The sequence below is a fragment of the Strigops habroptila genome, chromosome W (assembly GCF_004027225.2).
Source record: "Strigops habroptila isolate Jane chromosome W, bStrHab1.2.pri, whole genome shotgun sequence".
NCBI lineage: Eukaryota > Metazoa > Chordata > Aves > Psittaciformes > Psittacidae > Strigops > Strigops habroptila.
In genome coordinates this window covers 37,200,964-37,216,317 of record NC_044301.2, presented here as the reverse complement: position 1 = coordinate 37,216,317, position 15,354 = coordinate 37,200,964, and the positions used below count along the sequence as shown (strand labels likewise).

The following is a 15,354-nucleotide window of genomic DNA, read 5'->3' as shown; positions in this document are numbered from 1 at the left end:
TCATAGATGCCTGGGCCAAAGAGCATGGCATTGAGTGGGTATATCACATCCCCTATCATGCACCAGCCTCTGGAAAATTGAATGGTACAATGAACTGTTAAAAACTACACTGAGAGCAACGGGTGGTGGGACTTTCAAACACTGGGATATACATTTAGCAGACGCCACATGGTTAGTCAACACTACGGTATCTGCTGATCGGACTGGTCCTGCCCAATCAAAGCTTTTACGTACTGTAGTATGGAATAATGTTCCTGTGGTGCACATAAAGAACATGCTGGAGTAAACAGTCCAGGTTATTCCTGCCTCAGGCAAAGACAAACCCACTTGTGGGAATGTTTTTGCTCAAGGACCTGGGTACACTTCATGGGTAGTGTGGGAGGATGGAAATATCTGGTGTGTGCTTCAAGGGGATTTGATTTTGAGTGAGAATAAGCAGGAATTCAAGTGTATGATGTTAACTACTGTATATTATATATTGTCATTTCCATGGCAGCTATATGCCCATCACCACGCTAGGCACCTCACAGTGCCTGTCTCTGCTGCTCCAGATTTTAGGATCTGAACCTGACTCCCTTTTTATCACCACATTAATGAAGAATAAACTTCGATGAAACCAGACAAGTGCAGTGGTGATGGAATCAGAACTGGTTTCAGCATGCAACAATCGAACACCTCACCATCCATCTTTCCCACCCTGAATCTTATAACAGATGGAGCCCAAAGTCATGGAATAAGTTAACGCAATGGACTCTTATAGGATGGTCCAGAGATTAAGGGAATATCTGTGTGTGTGTGTGTATATATAAAAAAAAGACCGGAAAGGTGATGGTGTATTTTGAATTTTGGGACCTGGCCTGATGTAAATGGTATGGAATAAGGGGTGGATACTCTCCTGATTTCAGCTGGGATGGATAGAGTTAATTTTCTTCCTAGTAGCTGGACAGGACACCTGACCTGAACTAGCCAAAGGGGTATTCCATGCCATAGAATGTCATGCTCAGTATATAAACTGGAGAGAATTGGCCAGGGGTGGCTGATCACTGCTCAGGGACCATCTGGGTATTAGTCAGCATGTAGCAAGCAATTATATTGTGCATCATTTGCATCAATTGACTGTGGGGTCCAGTCAACAATCCTATCCCCAAGGGAATATACCTGCCTGGAGAAGCGACATGCAAAAACCCACAAAACCCAAATGCACAAACAAACAACAACAACAAAAAACCCAAAACAAACAAAAAAAACCCCCCAAAAACCCACACCCCAAAACAAAACAAAAAACCCCACAAAAAGCAAAAAACTCCTGGCACCTCTTCATGCAAATCAAGCTAAGAGAACATACATGTCTTCACAACTGAACATCTATATTTCTTAATTTATTTCCTAGTAATAAAAATTGAAAGCAGCCTTCCAGTATCTGAAGGGGGCCTACAAGGATGATGGAGAGGGACTCTTCATCAGGGATTGTAGCAATAGGACAAGGGGTAATGGGTTCAAAATTAAACGGGGGAAGTTCAGGTTGGATATAAGGAAGAAATTCTTTACTATGAGGGTGGTGAGGCAGTGGAACAGGTTGCCCAAAGTAGTGGTAAATGCTCCATCCCTGGCAGTGTTCAAGGCCAGGTTGGACAGAGCCTTGGGCGACATGGTCTAGGGTGAGGCATCCCTCCCTGCCCATGGCAGGGGGGTTGGAACTAGATGATCTTAAGGTCCTTTCCAACCCTAACTATTCTATGATTCTATGACACACACCTAAGAGCAAAGAACAAAATTCCACACCTAAGAGAAGTGTAATGTGAGATATGCAGAGCATATCTCACTCAAGTGATACCCTGTCATAACCCCTTGATATCAGCATCTTGCCTACCCGGGAAGGATTAGATACCTACTGCTTCTCTAAGCAAAAGATTGCAGTATGTAGCCAAATAAAAAATTGCATCAGAGCTTGCAACTTACAGGCACTGGAGATATCCTTTTTCTTCTAACACCCGGTGATTCAGATTTAACTGTCCTAGAGGATGATGAAGAGTTACTAAAAGGATGACTATGTCTTCCTTTCTGTGTAGGTGAAGTAGCAGTGCTTTGTCCTTCAGCCTGAGGCTCTAGAGAGAGCTTGTTCATTTCCAACCCATCTCCTTTCCCAGGGATAGGTTTCACCACCTTGCAGGAATTAAACCATGTTAGAATTACAAATTGATCATTTTACGTTAAAGCAAAGCAAATTTATTAAAACTTGCTTTGCTAGCATTATAATCAAGCTTCTATTTAAACATGCAAAGCTTGCATATTCCTGAGGTTCCAATAATAACATGTAGTAGGGTCTATCTTGTTAATCTATACACAACACAGAAGCAAAAACCATTTTTCTTGTCCATTTGTGCCACATGTTAGAGCTGTGGCATCAACTGATTTGAGTCTCAAAGCACTTCTGTAATTGTCATTCATGGCATCTCGTTCATGGCAATTCTCCCATTTGGAAAGTAGGAACCAAAATATTTTTTTCTACAGATACTGACTGCTTATTTAAGAGCCATAACCTTGGATCCATCTGCTACATACAGTATCAGTTGATAAATACTAGGATTGCTATTTCTACAGCACAATATGAATGGTTGCTGAAAAGTAAAATTGCGTTAAACCTGAAGGCAATACAGCAAAAATAAGGTGTGCTGTGCCCTATAAGAACCACAGCTAGCTTTTCTGCCTGCAATACAAGTAAAACAGCTACACTGCATCTGGTATCTGAGCTAATCACTGTGCACAGTGTTGCACTACCTGAATAGACACATGATCAAGAAGAGTTAGCACATACACTACTAATACAGTGCTTTATTGCATAAACACTGAATTTTGACACCGAGATATGGCATATTTCAAGACAACTTGCAGCTGCCTGCCCCTTAGATTTACGTAATGCATGAGAAGAGTAAGGCCCCATGTCTTAGAGGCTTGACTCAAAGCCAGAGGGAAGCTCCAAGTAACACTTGAAATTAACAGAGCAGATTCATGTGCCTATGGACAAGTTATAGTTATCAGTTGCTAGTGCTTGAAAAAGTTTAAATGTAAAATGGTGGTGATTGAGAATCTGGAGCATCAAAAGTTGTATTAAAAAACCCAGAACCCTCAAGGGAAGTGAGCTGAGCAGGGAACCATAATTTCAAGCTATGCAGTAACCAAGATGCGTTTGGAAATTTTTTCGAGTAAGAACTGTTTTGTGTTATTCAAGGTATTGCTTTTTTGGTGCATTTTCAGTATTTTCAATGGTCTTATGAAAGAAATTTACCAACCCTTATTTCTGTTCTAGAAAAGCTGCCCCTAAACACTTGTTTACTGCATCAGATGATCTTAGCTTTAAATTTGCACTCCCATCAAGTGTTACACAGGAGTCACATTGATCAATGCAACTACACTCATGCATAACTAGTTGCTATTATTAACCACCATTATACTGAATATGCTAGTGTTTGTTAGAATCGTAACTGTTTAATAAAGTTTCGGTTTGATCTGTATGAAATTTCTTAAAATTACTAATGAGCCATTTATAAAAAAGCATTACCCAAAAAGGCTAATAGGAATACTCTGGCATCAAAGTTTTAGCAGAGTTGAAACTTATGTGAAGGAGTTACTCAGATTTGATTTTTCTGGTTCTAATAAGCTTGCAGTTTGTATATTCATCTAGCAAAAAAATCCACACGTTAAACATTTTAACAAACTAAGGAAATGCAAGCTCATGGAATCCTAAATAATGAAGGGAGCATAAAGCACTACAGGGCAGTTTTGTACTCAAATGTAATTTTTTTATCTAATGAACATGAGCTACTTTTGCTGTTAACATTAGAGGGAAGTGTTGCCACAGCAGCATCTTATACTATTATTACAGTACTTATACACTACAGTATCTTATACTGCACAGTATCTTATACTGCAGCACAGCATCTTATACTGCAGCACAGCAATATGCCTTTTTTAAAAAATAAAACTTAATAAATGCATACACTTCATAAAGTCAGCCACAATTTCCTGTTAAACAGCTAACTAAAAAAATAAGAGGTTCACAATTAAGAGTCTGCAAATTGTTAAGAATAAAGAGGTTTTTAAAAGAAAGTTAAGGGATTTTTTTATTTGTAATAGTTTTAATGGTTATTGCCCTTACTTCTGTGCCACTTACCACAGGGCCTCTCCTGCTGCTTCTTTCAAGCCATTCATGCTTCCAGGCAGGCATACACATTGCCTTGAGTTTCTCCCTTATCATACGTTCTTCTGGGTGGTCATCCATCTTCTGCAACCCCCTGAGGGTTTCTCTATTCTCCATGTCACAACTACAGCAAAGAAAAAAAAATTATTATAGTCAGATACAATTATTTTTAGTTAAGGTATAATACTATAATATTCTTAAGCTTTGTGCCATCCTGTTCTCCATCTCCTTACAATGCAGCTGCTAAAAGATTACTTCCAACTGACTGCAGCAAGTTTTTCAATAGTTACAACTAATTTGCTAGTCTACAGTTCACATCATACCTATATTGAGAGGTATTTCTTTAAAATATATGTGTATTGCTTGAAACACTGGACACCCAGTAAAGAGGAATATCTTGGCAAATATTAAACCAATACAAAAATTACCCTGTATGTCATGTCATTTACCAAAACATTCACAAGTGTTATGACGGTTCATGCATGCATTGGCAATTCAAAGCTTGCAATTTCTATTTTAAAACAATTTACAAATTGAATATAAATTAATGGTGAAAAGCTTCCATCTTCATAAGATGCACAAGCATGAAGCTATGTATGTAGTGCCTCTTCTTATACATGAACTCTTCCTCAAAAAAAAAAGAGGACTTGGAAAGCAATTCTCAAGGACACTAGCCTTACTTTCATGATTTCTGTGTCTAATTTAAACATACTGTGTATTAGTTTATGAGTGACTGATGACTCAGAAGCACTTCAAGTCAGCTATAATCATAGCAAAACTCACAGCAAGTTCATATCATCTGTGAAGTGAAAGTATAATCCATCTGGGCTTGTGCTTTTTTGACCTAGAGCAAAGTAGTTTGATTGCTGGCAACAACAATGCAGCAAAAAATACTGTCAGACACTGAAAAAAAAATATGAACAGTCTGGAAGATTTCCTGATTCTCCTGAATTATCTGCTAAATCACCAAGAAAACCACATTCTTAAGCAGCAGTACATGATCCCCTTCCATCTTCTTGAAGTTAGCCATATAAAAATAAGCAAGCTTGATTAAGCCAACTCTTAAGATAAAATTGTTTCAAAATAAAATCACAATTTAAAGTGGAAGATAAGGCTATATAAAAATGTAGCTACAGTGAGAAGCAATTGCATATTTACATCAGCTGCTTTCATGCATCCAGTCTTCAACTTCTAAAACTTTTAGCTATGCAGTTAAAACTACATTTATGTACTGTATGATGACCTACAACATATTACCTACAACATATTACCTACAATGTTCACTGCAATAAGATGTTAAAATTACAATGCCTATCAGCCATGTATTATTAAAGTTCATTTATCACAAATCCTTACTTAGAAAAAATGAGAAGTTTTCACTGGTCAGAAGGAGTAGTTGTGTTGGGTTTGGTTTTTTTCTCTCATTGTAGACACCAAGGAAACAAAGTATTCTGAGACAGGAAATAACACTTCCTGTTCAGTAATAAAATGTAGTAAGCAGACGGATATTGTAAACAAAATTCATTTTCTTTCAAGCAACATCTAAAACTACTGTTAATAACCAAATTTAGACACTCAGAGCTGTCTAGCAATTAAAGACTTAAATGTTTACAAATAGAAAAACAATCCACCTAAGAATGTCTTTTCAGAGGTTAAGCATTAATGCTTGCTTAACTTCAAGACTAATGCAAGTGACAAGTTACTTTTGTCCCAGCACTAAATTTCATACTATTGCTTTCTAGAAAGAGACAAAACCTAACTGTTCTTCATTAAAAACAAAGACATTACATCAGCAGGTAGAGTTAAAATTGAGAACATGCCTAAAAGCTTAAAATAGAGGAAAAAGCCTGTCTAAAAAGGGCTGAATTTACATTTTTTCCCTCAGTTAAAAAAAGCCCCAACAGTTCAAACAAAAATCTTTGTCTGTATAGAAACAGTACAGCACTAAAATAATATAGGTGCTAGCTAAAAACAGAGTTACTCTGTTTTTTATTAGTTATTCCATGGCATGAAGCATGTCAGTTGCATGAATACTTTGTATACAAGACAGAAAACACTATCCCAGCAGTGAAAGAATAACACAGTATTTCATTTGTTCATATAACCATGATTAACTTCCCAGCTGAAATAAAAAAAAAAAAAGGCTTTTAGAGGCCCTTGGACTTGAATTGCAATATGACAGTGGAGGCTTCACAATCTGTACTTGTTCTCTAAAAAGCAGAAGCAACTATCTTTCTTCCTCACATGACAACTAAACTGATCCACTCTTGCCTGCACAAATAATTCTTGTGCTTTTCCTCCATGCAGGTGGGAAAGACCAACAGAGTCTGAAAACTTTTGCTCAGTAAACTAGTTATCTTTTTGCAGAATTTAATTATTGTGTGCATTTTTATAGAACACAGTTTCTGAAGCACTCAAAAAAACCCTTCCTATTTTAACTCAAGCTTGGCTAAAACTATAGTCTATTAAATAGTCTTATACTGTTGGATCTGTGGAAAAAATATTTTTATTGTGAATCTACAGTTTCCTACATACTGCAGGACATCCTCATTTTGTAGCCTAAGCCTACAGGTTTTGTTTATTTTTACATCTGAAGCAAAACCCCTCATCTATTCTAGTCAAGCTGAAGTTTGCTACATGACAACAGCTGGGTTGTCAGTCTGCATGTTACCGTACCTCAGCACAAAAATAAAACAAAACTAAAAAGCCCAGAGTGTACTCAATCCTGCCCTGATCCTGATCTTCATGCAACAAAAACTATTCTTGAGTCAAGATACTGACGTGCTAGCTTGGACCAGGGAGACTGATATTTCTCAAAATCCTTCTGCTTCATCAGGAAGCAACGATTTTGCTCTTAAACATTTCAGCTTTTCATGAACCAAGCAAAAAGGATACAAGGCTTTTTTTCAGATAAAATTTAACTTTTAACTCACACCCCCCCCAAATGGCAGTATTAGGAATCTTTTAAATTCTTTTGATTATTAGTTTTAAACCATCAGATATCAGCTCCCATCTTATTAGTTGAGAAAATCTGAAGAAATGGATCCAAATTGTAATTCTAAAGTACTGAGCAAGCTCAATAGTGTGAGGACTATTATTTTTAATGAATAAGCTTAGTGGTCTGCACATGAATAATTGCATTGTTCACTCTGAACTATTTGCTTCATGAACTATAAAACTAAATACACCAGAATTAATGCCAACAGGGAAACACCAGTGAAACACTCCAAAGAAATTAAGAGGTGTTCCTCTAAGAAGGTGATGAGACTGACAGCCCAGCTGAAGTGCCTCTACACCAATGCACGCAGCATGGGCAACAAACGGGAGGAGTTGGAAGCCACTGTGAAGCTGGAAAGCTATGACCTGATGGCCATTACTGAAAGTTGGTGGGACAGATCCCATGACTGGAGTGTGGCTATCAATGGCTACAGGCTGTTCAGAAGAGATAGGCAAGGAAGGAAGAGTGGACAGGTTGCCCTCTACATCAAGAGATGGACAGAGTGCAAAGAGTTGTTTCTGAAGAATAGCCACAAGCAGGTCAAAGCTTGTGGGTAAGAATCAGGGACCAAGGCCACAAAGGAAACGTTATGATTGGTGTCTACTACAGGCTGCCCAATCAGGGGGAGACTACTGATGAAGCTTTCTTACTCCAGCTACAGGAGACATCACGCTTGCAGTCTCTTGTGCTGCTAGGGGACTTCAACCACCCTGACATCTGCTGGAAAAGTAGCATGGCGACCTGTAGGCAATCCAGGAGACTCCTGGAGTGCATTGAGGATAAATTCTTAAGCCAGGTATTGAGACAGGAAAGTAAAAAATGAAAAATTATCTTTTGTAAATAAGTAAACTCATTTTTGTTTTGTGGTTACGGGATGTTGAGCTTGGTGGTTTCGAACAATAGAAAGGAGTAAGTAACAGAAATGAGGTTTCACAATAACCAGCCAGAACTGGACTGGTGGTAGTTGGCTTGATGATGGGACTTTCCAAACTTGAAGTTCAGCCAAAGGACAAGGTGATGAAGAAGAAGATGATGAAGAAACAACCACCAGGGGTCCCAAAGACCACTACCATAATAGAGTGCGCATGCAGGAAGAATAATCTAGAAATGTGATGTCATGTATAAGCAACTTCATAAATATGCATTTAATGTAATGAATATGTATGATTAACAACAATATAATCACAGTTTGTTTGATGGGACACGCTAGGAGGAGCTATCCCCCGTGTTCCCCGGTGCCGCAATAAAGAATACCTGCTTGTCAACTTAAAACTTTGTTGTCCTGGGTTCAGCTATAGCAGTCATTTTTCTCCTTCTTAGTAGCTGGTGCAGTGCTGTGTTTTTGACTTTCAGCCTGGGAACAATGCTGATAACACCGATGGTTTTAGTTGTTGCTAAGTACTGTTTAATCTGACCAAGGACTTTCTCAGTCTCATGCTCTGCCAGGGAGGAAGGGAAGCCGGGAGGAAGCAGAGACAGGACACCTGACCCAAACTAGCCAAAGGGGTATTCCATACCATGGCACATCATGCCCAGTATATAAACTGGGGGGAGTTACCCGGAAGGCCCAGATCACTGCTCGGGTCGGGCTGGGTATCGGTCAGTGGGTGGTGAGTGATTGTATCCTCTCCCCTTGTTATTTCCCTTATCATTATTATTACTGGTGGTAGCAGTAGTGGCTTTGTATTATACCTTAGTTACTGGACTGCTCTTATCTCAACCCATGGGAGTTACATTCTTCCGATTCTCCTCCCCATCCCTCCGGGAGCAGGGGGAGGAGGAAGGAGGGGAGTGAGCGAGCGGCTGCATGATTCTGAGTTACCAGCTGGGCTTAAACCACGACAGCGAGTTCTTAATGACTTCTACAAATCAATCTGGCACCCCGGATGGGACCCTCTCTGCTTGGCTGCAGGACCTGCTGAGAACAGGGCTCCCTTGGGTACCCCTGGGGAATTGTCCCGGAGGGACCCCTCGACTCATTCGGATCACCGCGGGAGCAGACAAGGACCATCTTTTATAAGGTATTCTTTATGAACTATATTATATAGGTGTAACGGTAAAGGAAAAGAGCTCTTATGGGAGGTTAGCTGTGGTGGGGGTGTTTTGGTAATAAAGCACCCTATGAGCTACCCTAGCTGTGGTGGGGGTATTCTGCAATAGAGTACCCTATGAGCTACCCATTTGGTGCCTCCCGTAAATCGAGACAGAGAAAGTTTCATAGGTAGAGGTGTATACCCGGCTGCTAGCGCCCGATTGGTATACATTTGGATTTATTTGGAACTCTGTTTATGACTTGCTGGTATTTGACCTAGTTTTGCGGATTATCATGGTAATGATTTTGGTATTGACGATATGATATGGTTAAGGCTGTACTGTATGTTGTGATTGTGTCATTAAGAGTTGTTTGTCTAATTGGATTTTGTTTGTGTTTTAGGTATTGTAGTTGTGTGAAGTGTGCTTGTGGGATCCCGTGTGTGAGTGTATAAAATGAGTAATATGAAACCAACAGAGTGGCAAAAGATTTGAGTTAATCATTAAAAGCCAAGATCCTGACTGGGGAGAAGTAGATGTAATGCTGGATGCATTAACTGAAACAGAAAAACAGCTGGTGTTAAAAACTGCCTGCACTCATGTAAGTGCTCAGATTACTGCAGGGGCATTAGCAGGCAGAGTGGAAAATCATATTCCCACCACAACACCAGATTGGGACTATGATATGTCTGCAGATTATGCTGCTTTGAAAAAATATCAAAATTGGATAAAATTTGGATTGGGAAATGCAATTCCAAAACCAGTAAATTGGTCAGCCCTATTTGTTATAAAACAAGGGCAAGCCAAAACACCAACCGAGATTTTGGATAGGTTGAAAGAAGCAGTGTGAAAGTTGACTGCATTAGATCCCTCCTCAGAGGAAGGGAAGCACCAGATAGCCAATCTATTTTTAGGGCAATCATCAGAAGATATTAGAGAGAAGCTTCAGAAATTTAAAAAAACAGATAATTGTGATATAGAAAAATTGATAGAAGAAATGTGGAGAGTGTACAGAAATTGGGAACAGATAGAGAAGAAAAGGTTGGGTCGTACTATAGCCACAGCCACGGTGGCAGCTTTAGGACAAGCAGGGATTGGTAGAGGAATTGGCACAAGAAGTCAGGGCAGAGGTACAGGAGGAATGTCAGGAAGAAGTGAAAGAGCAAAACCTTTTCTTGTGGGATCAGATCAGTGTGCATATTGTAAGGAGAATGGACATTGAAAGTGAGATTGTCCTAAGTTGAAGAATGCCCAGATAGCTCCGGTGATGGGGACCTGGGGAATCTACCCTAGCGGATCCACTGGTTAAATTGAAGCTAGGGACTGGAGAAAATGAGGTGAAATTTTTAGCGGATACAGGAGCAACTTACTCGGTGTTGAACCAGTTTGACCCCATGTCCTGTGTTCAGCTACAGCAGTCATTTTTTCTCCTTCTTGGTAGCTGGTGCAGTGCTGTGTTTTTGACTTTCAGCCTGGGAACAATGCTGATAACACCGATGGTTTTAGTTGTTGCTAAGTAATGTTTACCCTGATCAAGGACTTTCTCAGTCTCATGCTCTGCCAGGGAGGAGGGGAAGCCAGGAGGAAGCAGAGACAGGACACCTGACCCAAACTAGCCAAAGGGGTGTTCCATACCACAGCACGTCATGCCCAGTATATAAACTGAGAGGAGTTCTACGAATCAGTATTGAGACCGGTACTGTTTAATATCTTCATCAATGACATAGTGGGATTGAGTGCACCTTCATTAAGTTTGCAGATGACACCAAGCTGAGTGCTACAGTTGACACACCCAATGGAGGGGATGCCATCCACAGGTACTTGGTCAGGCTCGAGAGGTGGGCTCGTGAACCTCATGAGGTTCAACAAGGCCAAGTGCAAGGTCCTGCACCTGGGTTGGGGCAACCCCTGGTATCAATACAGGCTTGGGGGTGAAGGGATTGAGAGTGCCCCTGAGGAAAAGGACTTGGGGGTACTGGTGGATGAAAGATTGGACATGAGCCGACAATGTGAGCTTGCAGCCCAGAAGGCCAATTGTCTCTTGGGCTGCATCCAAAGAAGCATGGGCAGCAGGTCAAGGGAGGTGATTCTGCCCCTCTATTCTGCTCTCATGAGACCCCACCTGGAGTCCTGTGTCCAGCTCTGGAGTCCTCAGTACAGGAAAGATATGGACCTGTTGGAGAGGGTCCAGAGGAAGCCCACAAAAATGACCAGACCACCTCTCCTATGAGGAAAGGCTGAGGGAGTTTGCTGATGATACAAAGCTGTGGGGAGTGACTGGTACACCTGAAGGCTGTGCTGCCATTCAACAGCACCTTGATCAGCTGGAGAATTGGGCAGAGAGAAACCTAATGAGGTTCAACAAGGGCAAGTGTAGGGTACTGCACCTGGGGAGGAAGAACCCCAACTACCAGTACAGGTTGGGGGCAGACCTTCTAGAGAGCAGTTCAGCTGAGAATGGACCTGGGAGTATTGGCAGGTAAGTTGACTATAAGCTGGCAGTGTGCCCTTGCATCCAGGAGGGCCAGTAGTATCCTGGGGTGCATCGGGAGGAGTGTGGCCAGCAGGTTGAGGGAGGTGATGCTCCCTCTCTGCTTGGCCCTAGTGAGGCTACATCTGGAGTACTGTGTCCAGTTCTGGGCTCAGTACAAGAAAGTCAAGGAGCTACTGCAGAGGGTCCTGCAGAGGGTCCTGCAGAGAGCCACAAGGATGATCAGGGGTCTGGAGCATCTCTCTTATGAGGAGAGATTGCGGGAGCTGGGCCTGTTTAGTCTAGAGAAGACTGAGAGGGGATCTCATTAATGCATATAAATATCTCAAAGGCAGGTGCCAGGAAGATGGTGCCAGACTCTTTTCAGTGGTGCTCATCAACAGGACGAGGAGCAATGGCTGTAAACTGAAACACAAGAAGTTTCACCTCAACACGAGGAAGAACTTCTTTACATTGAGGGTGGCAGAGCACTGGAACAGGCTGCCCAGGGGGGTTGTGGAGTCTCCCTCTCTGGAGACATTCAAAACCTGCCTGAACACATTCCTGTGTAACCTGCTCTAGGTGGCCCTGCCTTGGCAGGAGGGTTGGACTAGATGATCTCCAGAGGTCCTTTCCAACCCTAATGATTCTGTGATTTTGTGATTCTGTTAGTTTGTGATTCTGTGAGTTGGATTGTTCAGCCTGGAGAAGATAAGACTCTGGGGAGACCTTATTGCGGCCTTTCAGTTCTTAAAAGGGGCCTATAAGCAAGCCGGAGAGAGACTTTTTAGCAGGGCCTGTTGCGATAGGACAAGGGGTAATGGTTTTAAGCTAAAAGAGGGGAGATTCAGGCTGGACATGAGGAAAAAATTTTTTACAATGAGGGGGTAGATGTGCCATCCCTGGAGACATTCAAGGCCAGGCTGGATGTGGTTTTGGGCAACTTGATCTAGTTGAAGATGTTCCTGCTCATTGCAGGGGAGTTGGAGTAGATGACCTTTGAAGGTCCCTTCCAACCCAATCTATTCTATGATTCTAATGTAGTGCATGGAAACAGTCTAATGAAACATCTTGTGCAATACAGAAGGCAAAACTTTTGTTTATTTCTGTGGCTTAATTTTGAAGACTTGTAAACAGTAATTGAACAGTTAGATTATTAACAACTGGTTCTCTATGGATCAATGATTCAATATTTTAACACAAAGTATGCAATACGCATGTTATTTAGGAAACTATTGTGAAATATACAAGCAAGTTTTACTTCTGAATGGCTCAGTGAATTTAATACTAATTCTCTGCAAGTATTTTTCTTACAAATGTCATATAACAATATATAAAGCCGAATAGTAGGTCCAATCCATTTTCCTGTACTCCTCAATGTTTAGAAACAGTTAGGTGTCTCTGCTTCTCTGCTATCTTATTTGGGAAAACAGCTTTATCTAATAGCAACACTGGACCAGATTTTATTAGCAGTAGGAAAACAGGAAAAAGGCAATTTCTGAAATAGGAAAGAGTCAATTCACCAAGAAACAGAAAGCTCTGTCTGCCATATCCACAAATAATCATAGGGAGAAAAAATTTATAGCTGCTGAGTAATTTCATGCAGTTACTAATAAAACCCCAACAAAAACAAACAACCTCCCCCAAACAAACAGAAACCCAAACAAACAAAAGAAACCCCTGCAAAAAACCCCAAAACAAACCAAACCTTTGTCTGAAGCAAATTAGCAAAGGTAACTTGCATACCAGCAGTGGTCAAAACCATGGGTGACCACAGAAACATACTCATGAAAAAAAGTGGTCACACAGTAGCTTTATTAGAACAACGCGCTTAACAACAGGTTGTGAGAAGAGCAGCCCAGGGTTTAATGAAAAAACACTGCATGAGAAGTAAAGAATATGGGAGAAGAATATATTTTGCTCAGTGCAAATGCCATATTTAGTGACAATCAATACTGGGGGCAAGCTTAGATGTGATCTACAGAGCGCATTTTGAAGACAGTATGCAAGAATTAATATTGGCACTCAGCTACCTGACCCTCAACAGGTCCCAAGAACCCTGGGCTAGTCCAGCTGGCCTGAAGCAATGCAAGGAGCAGTGTTCAGTATGACCCTGAAAAGGTCAGCCACTAGTGTTTCAGATAAATTCTAGCCACTAACAGTTCCAGTAGTGTTCATAGTTTTCCTTTTGCCATTTAGCATTTTTAATTATATGAAGAGCAGTAAAAAAAAAAAAAAATTAGATGAGCAAGGCATGGTCTGTCCTCCTGCCAGTCTCCCATTCCTTCTCTTCCTGATCCACTACTGCTGGTATCTAACCATTTGTGTCCATCCTAACAAAGCAAAAGATCAGGTATGACATTTCATTAAAATTAAAAACTTAACAGGGAACATTCTCAACCTGGTTCTAATGGCAGCCACTGCCACTTAAAGACAGTACTGAACACTACTTCATAAAGACTAACGAATCTAGCTTCCAAAAATAGTTACAGGGATTTTAGCCAAATATTATAAGTGTGAAATTAAGTTCTATTCTGTTAGAGCAGCTGACAAATACAAAAGGGAAAACAATATTTTTATTTTTTTTTTCTAGCTGCCTCAGCTTCTCCAATAGCTCTTCATCATCTTCCCTTGAGAATAACATAGACTCTCTTCATTTGGCCAATACATTTCCCACTGAAGCTCACAAGGAGTACATATTGAGTGGTTCTCAGCACCCACTGTTCACCTTTCACTCACATTAAAAAACCTGCCACTTTATGTCATTTAGATGAATAATCAATTTATCATACTTGTATCATCTTCTACATATATTTTGAAACTTAAACATGTTACAAAACTACAGAAAACTACAGAAAAAAGCATAATCGGTGCCCAGGTGTAATGAAACACAAACATAACACCCAGAAGGTTTCTGTGGAGCCTCCATTGACATGGGGGTCCCAGGATGCAGTGCAAGCACCCATACTGGAAACCACCATCAGATGACAGCCACTGCATCTTTACAAAATAGTTTTGAAAGCTAAAGCATATCCTATTTCTTCCAGCATTTTTCTATAAAAGGGTAACAAATTCATTTAGAATGTGAAAACATGGAAGAAAAACCTTTCTGTTATTTGGCTCTAGACCCAAACTTACTGAGCCTACACCTCTACTAGTTTAGTAGTAATTGTTATTTCCTCAGTTTGATACATCCTTTGTCTTCTCTCCGTATGAAGTTATTTGGTCTTAAAGACCATGACAATCAAGCATATCTCTGGAAGACACATTTGTCAGAGAACATTTCACTGCAAACAGGACAACATTCACAACCAAAGCACTAACTCCACAGACTGAGCCATCACCTTCAGTGGAATGTCACAGGCCCTGGTCAAGAAGGATCATCTCCTTAGTGAAGAAGACACAGATCTTCAAAGATGGATGTCTAAAGTTACCTGCCTGTATTTTCTAGCTCCTATGAAGTCAAATCCACCTACTTGAAACGTGTAAAAAAAATTGGTTGGATTACTTGCTCTGAAGCCACCTAGTCATACTTTGAGATTGTGGCACTATTCAGTAGCCACTGAAAAGGAGTCCTCCTACAAAACAAGCCAAGAAATATCAGCCTTTATTTGCAACAGATACTTGCCACAAAGCTAATGAAATGGGCTTCTCTTC

General features: G+C 40.6%; 1 pseudogene; it reads right to left on the bottom strand.

Annotated features, from left to right (window-relative positions):
• LOC115619027 overlaps positions 1-4,369 on the bottom strand; it is a 49,184-nt pseudogene extending 44,815 nt beyond the window's left edge.
• Between the last annotated feature and the right edge of the window lie 10,985 nt (positions 4,370-15,354).